The sequence below is a fragment of the Vicia villosa genome, linkage group LG7 (assembly GCF_029867415.1).
Source record: "Vicia villosa cultivar HV-30 ecotype Madison, WI linkage group LG7, Vvil1.0, whole genome shotgun sequence".
Lineage (NCBI taxonomy): Eukaryota > Viridiplantae > Streptophyta > Magnoliopsida > Fabales > Fabaceae > Vicia > Vicia villosa.
In genome coordinates this window covers 2,342,741-2,348,603 of record NC_081186.1, presented here as the reverse complement: position 1 = coordinate 2,348,603, position 5,863 = coordinate 2,342,741, and the positions used below count along the sequence as shown (strand labels likewise).

At 35.6% G+C, this 5,863-nt stretch overlaps 1 long non-coding RNA gene across 1 annotated transcript; it reads right to left on the bottom strand.

The window, feature by feature from the left end:
• Positions 1 to 2,728: 2,728 nt before the first annotated feature.
• Positions 2,729 to 4,313, bottom strand: LOC131616891 (uncharacterized). Its single transcript, XR_009288304.1, has 2 exons — positions 4,157 to 4,313; positions 2,729 to 3,017 (listed from the first exon to the last, which is right to left on the bottom strand). It is a non-coding gene; the product is annotated as an uncharacterized LOC131616891 (long non-coding RNA).
• Between the last annotated feature and the right edge of the window lie 1,550 nt (positions 4,314 to 5,863).

Sequence of the window (5,863 nt, the reverse complement as noted above, 5' to 3'; positions counted from 1 at the left end):
ACAATTTCAATTTCAAATTGTATAAACTTTTCTCCTTCCATACCGACTTAAGTGTTGGAGCACTAACCTTGCATGTCTGCCCCCCTTTCCAGCGCATCAGAAGTTCAAATCCATTGTTGTCTTTACAAACACCGATTCTCCATCCAATTCAAGTTCCTTAACATATCACCTTGTTTACTCTATTATTCTTAAGTAGATTCAAGGATTTACAATGACATGGTTCATTGATTTCAAGGAGCTTCCATATCTTTGATTTTTCATTGGATTCCTCACCTATTATAGGTTAAACATCACCCAATTTTCGAGCATCCCCATTCTAATGACATAAAATGTGACATATAGTTATTTAATTAAATATAGCTGCAAAGAAACAATTCATATAGCTAGAAAGTTGCGAGCAACAGGCGAGAATAATGCAAGAGGACAAATCTTAAACTATTCAAGTAATAATTGCTCCAGACGAAGCTCTCTCAGCTAGTGCAACACTAGTTGTGGCGGTAGCAGAAGACATTGAATGGATGAAGGTGAAGGAGTGTGGGTGGCGGCGTGATTAGGATTTTAGAGGTGAGAAAAGAATGAAAGAGAGTAAAGAGAGGCGGTATATAACATAAAGAAATAGATGAAAGAAAGAGATTTACACGCCACTAGTACTACTAAAAAACTCTAATGCAAAACAACATCGTTTTGCTTATGGTTATCGAGCGGATTAGAGTACCCGCGATTCACTTTCCTTAACCCGAACCCACCCATGCAAAATCAGACCCAACCAATTTTGTGGCCCGATAGCCCATTGGCCTAATTTCAACCTGTCCAAAATCTTTATTTTTTTTAGTTTATTGCGGTTTAGGCTGGGCCACATTTTTTTTTTAAATCATTAAGTCAATTCTATATTAAGTTAATAGACCAATTCTAATATAAAATCTTATCATTAATTTATTTTGCTAGTCGTAAGCCAATTCCACATTTTACACCTTTTTGGCGACATGAAGATTCGATAACACGTTAATATTAGATATCGGAAAGTAGTTAAAAACTTAACACTCCGTACTTAAAATGCACGTTTATTTGAAGACTAGAATATTTCTTCTTGTGTGGATAAGTTGAAATCATTTTGAAAATGAAATTGATATGTGAAATGGCATTTCATACTTTGTGAGATGTCATATCTAAATTAGAACAAAAATATGTAGCAATCGGATAACTTGTTGAGGAAGCCCAAAATCAATGAAAGCGAGTTGCTTCAATTCAACTAACTACATGAGATGACTAGTCCATCTACAGTGGCCTACGCTGACCAATCACTTTCCTACTGCGGAGAATAACGAAGCCATGTTATTTTATGTAACAATTTTAACGATCTTATAATTTATTTCTTTTATAGATTAAATATAACGTGCCTCCGTAGCATGAGCTGGATTAGTCGATCTACTAAGTAGGTCGGAACCGGTGCGAAAGCAAAATATATCATCTCCGCACATCTATAAAAATTGATTCTTTAAATTGAAAAAAATTATAATATGAGATAAAACTCTGCTTCATACCATTATTAAAAATGACAATTACATTTATCTCAAGTGAGAATTTATAAAATTACTCACAATAGATAAGATAAAAATTTACAAAATAGATATGGACATAAATATAAATACAAATATTGATAATCACGCGAATATGAGTTCAACGAAAATAATTTTTTAAAATTATGGGTATAAAATAGAGCTGTCAATGGGTCGGTCCGACCCAGTCTACTTCAGTCCAATGGGTCAATATGTTTAAATTGATTGATTCGGCCTGACTCGATTAATTAATGGGCTACATAAAATGAGTCCGACCTGTTTTTTAAAGGCCCGTATTTAAATATTATAATTTTAATTTTATAAAAAAAAATGTAATTGATAAAAGCTACATAACATAAATAAAGAGTCGTCATAAATATCATAAGTGGTGTTTAGAATATTTATCCATAGATAAATATGAATACCATGAAAACATCCATGTAAAAAATAATAAACACTTGTGTCATACCCCAAATTTGTCCTACCCTTTAATTTCTAACTGGCTTGGACTTTTGCATTCATGTATATACCTTCCATTAGGTCATCAACATAACATCATGCATCATTAATCAATAAATTTGGTATGGGGTCGAGGATCTTGGTAATTAGGGTTCTCAGTGGCTTTAAGGCTTTCATCTCAGGTTATTCTTTCTTCATCAACACGCACCTAAGGCAAATGGATCAAGGTTTCTCATCCATCCTGATTGAGCTTGTTGACTCCCATCTCTACTAAGTCAAAGTTCAGATAAGTCAGTGAAATCAATTTGAAGATTAATGGCTCAAGGTCATAAAAAGGAAAAACGGAATAGAAAGAGGAATATTCTTGTGGTTTCTTGGCACAAGTTGCAAAGCATTAATGTATTGTCATTTAGATTCAAGTGTCAGGGGTTCTTCAAGTTACAAATGCCATCACTCATTCAAAGTTACAAGATGAAAGATGAAGAAGAGTTGGCATTACAAATTTGTCGCTTGATTCAAGTTTGGCCAATTAAAGAATTTGAACATGGAAATTTCAAGTGAAGCACATGGAAGGAAGAGAGACAATTCAAAGTGTATTTGAAAGTATAGAAAATATATATATCATTTCCATCCAAAATCCATTACATACATTTCCACTTCAAAAACAAAAAAAAAAAGAAGCTTCATTACACTACATGATCTCAAGGAGTGTGTTCAGTACAAATTCAAAAATTCATTACATTATGGTCCAAGTCATATTACACAAAGAATACACATCTAGAAATCTAAATATCATGCTACTACATTGCTTCTATACATGAGATCCTTTGTTCCTAAACCTTCCAATCACTGCTCCAAACTCCACTTTGTAATCTCTGACCATTCTTTAAAGTATGTTGTCGGCATCAATTTCTAACCTCACTTCACAACAGTACTTCAGCCACCCTGCACACTACAGCCACACATCAACCTTCAATTGCTGCACTTTTCCAAACCTGCAACCTACAACAATAAAAAGCTCAGTTCACATCAAACCAAACCTGCCAATTCTCACACCAAGCTCATTCAAGAAAATCAAGAAATAAAACCAAATACACACACATCCATATTGATTTCTATTTGCAGCCTTGCAAACCGTTTCATAACAAAACCAGAGGCATAAACACACTATGTATAACAGCCAGTTTCACTAACTTTCACTAGCAGCCACAATTTAAACAGCAACAAATTTCTAGCAACTAACCATGTCAACCTACCTCCAACTGACTTTTTTAAAACCTAACTAATAGCCCCCATTGATTCATAACTGATCCGATTTCAAAATGTCATTAACCATATTTCTAACATCCTAACAGAATTTCTAAACCACCTAACTATCTACTAACTGCCAAACAAACACAGTCCAAGAACCAAGTCACTAACCTCATTCTCATTACAAGTAACTAATTTCTAACTTTCAAACTTCCCCTTAACCAACCCCAACTGCCCATAACAGAACTAACCACCATCAATATCACTTTGTAACTAACATAATAGTTGCAAAAACCAAAAACAGAATTTCAGAAACCCATAACTAATTTCTATCACTAACCTGAACCAAATCTCTAACAGATTCATAACCATCCTAACTAATCTAAATAACTGAATCAGAACTATAACTAATCTCAACCGTTTTGTAACATCAATAACCAATTCCTAACCGAATTTGCCAGCTCACAACTCAAACTCCTAACTGATTCAATCCGCACCACTCAATCTCTAACAAACTTCACCAATCCAAAGGCTCAGAATCACCTCCCTCTAACTGAATTCAACTTCCCTCTTCAACCTATATAACTGAACCTCTCTCACTGATTCAACCTTCACGCCATTTTTTCACACAAAAATTCACCATCTTCAATCATCCATCTTCAATCTCCTCCACCACTCTCATTCACCTTCATCTTCAATCATCCATCTTCAATCTCCTCCACCACTCTCATTCACCTTCATCTTCATCCTCATCTTTCTTTCACCACCTTCAATCTCCTTCACACCTTCAACACAATTCACATTCAACAAGAAAAATTGATCAGAAAATCACGTAACAGAAAAGAGGAGAAATCGTATAACAGAAATCAGAGAACCTGTAACAAACTCACCTTCATCTTTTCTTCCTTCTCAACTCCACTCTTCGATTTTCTTCACCATCAATGCTCTCTCGGAATTCATCATCATCTCAATATTCTGCAAAATCGCCACCTTCGATTCTCTGCAAATCTTCTTCTCAACTCTTTCTTAAGCACCATCGAAGCAACAATCTTCAAGGTCTTGCAAGAATTACAACACAAGAGAATCATCATCACATCGCAACAATAACGAAACGAGGCACAAGAAGAAGAGCGAAGTGAACGGAGGAAGCAAAAGAACTACACGTACACTTACCTCAAAGCTTCGTTGCCGACGTCTTCAAATCTGAGTATCTCCGATCAAGCTCGAATGGAGGTTGAGATGGACGGAGAGATGGATCAAGGGAGGAGCGACGTCGAAGAGAGGCGAGGGAACTGATGATGAGAGTTGATGCTGTCGATTTGTAGCGTCGTTCACGGTGGAGATCAGAAATTGATCGGAGAAGAGAACATTACCGCCGCCGTTTCACGTCTGTGATTTCGCGAAGGAGAGAGGTGAGTTTCTTCAGAAGCTCAATCGTCATAAACAGGTAGACCTAATCCCCTTCTCTTGTTAATTGTGATTTTTCTTTTCTTTTTTTTTATTATTTATTTTAATTCTTTTTTACAAAAAATCTGAAAACAAACAATGCCTTGGGCCACCGAATTGCTGATGCATACCCCCTCTGTGAGCCCACGTACCACTTTTTTTTTAGCTTAAGCAAAAATCTATGCAAAAACATCCAATTGGGCCCAGCGCCAAATCCTCTAGTGCACCACCATTTTCAGTCTGAACCCCCTGTTCTCATGTCTTTGTAATTAGATTAATGTTTCTTTTAGCATTTTTTTTTAGATTTAGATAAAAAGGACATATAAGAACAATAAGATTTTGTTAAGTTGTAGAGATTAAATAATCACTATTTTGTTAGACTTTTAGGAAATTGTTGACATTAAAAGAAGGCTCATAAAAATAGTAATATTTTTATGTTATCTTTTGCACTTAATTTTGATTTGTTTCTTATATGCTTTTGGTGCTAATTTCGTATGCTTGTGTTTACTTTGATTTTGGCCTATAACTTAGGCCTACTTTGTTAATATCATTTTAATGCTCCCTTTAGAATTTAGTCACCATGTTAACATTAGACTTAGACTAGAATAACAATTAGGCTAGAAAATAGGTTAGTCCCCACTTTCTCATTCTTTCTCTTTTACAACACTAAAACATCTAAAAATATTCAAAATAAAATCCCCATAAAAAATACAAAGAAAACACCTAAAAAACATTAATAAAAAAGTGAAAATCATTAAGAAGGGAATGGAAGCTTGGATCTCCCTTGCTTTAGGGAATCATTCGAGTGCTTGGATCTCCCTTGCTTTAGGGTTCCATTCGGGCGTAAGTTCCCAAATTCTAAAAGACACAAACCAAAGAGTAACTCGAGTTTCCCTTGCCTTAGGGATTTCCTCGAAACACTCAAACTCTCTCTCTTCTCTCCTTTCTTAAGGGCATTGTTATCTCCGCTCTATTGCATCCTAGGTCGATCCCTTATGCAAGAGCGCGAGCGTTAACTCCGCCCAACTAAAAAACACAAAAACAAACAGAAAATCTTGAGCCGAACTACGGCGCTCTGATTCCTGAAAAGGATACGTAGGCATCAAGTCGCGGGGCTTGAACGAGCACATTTGTAAATATCCTTTCTTTTC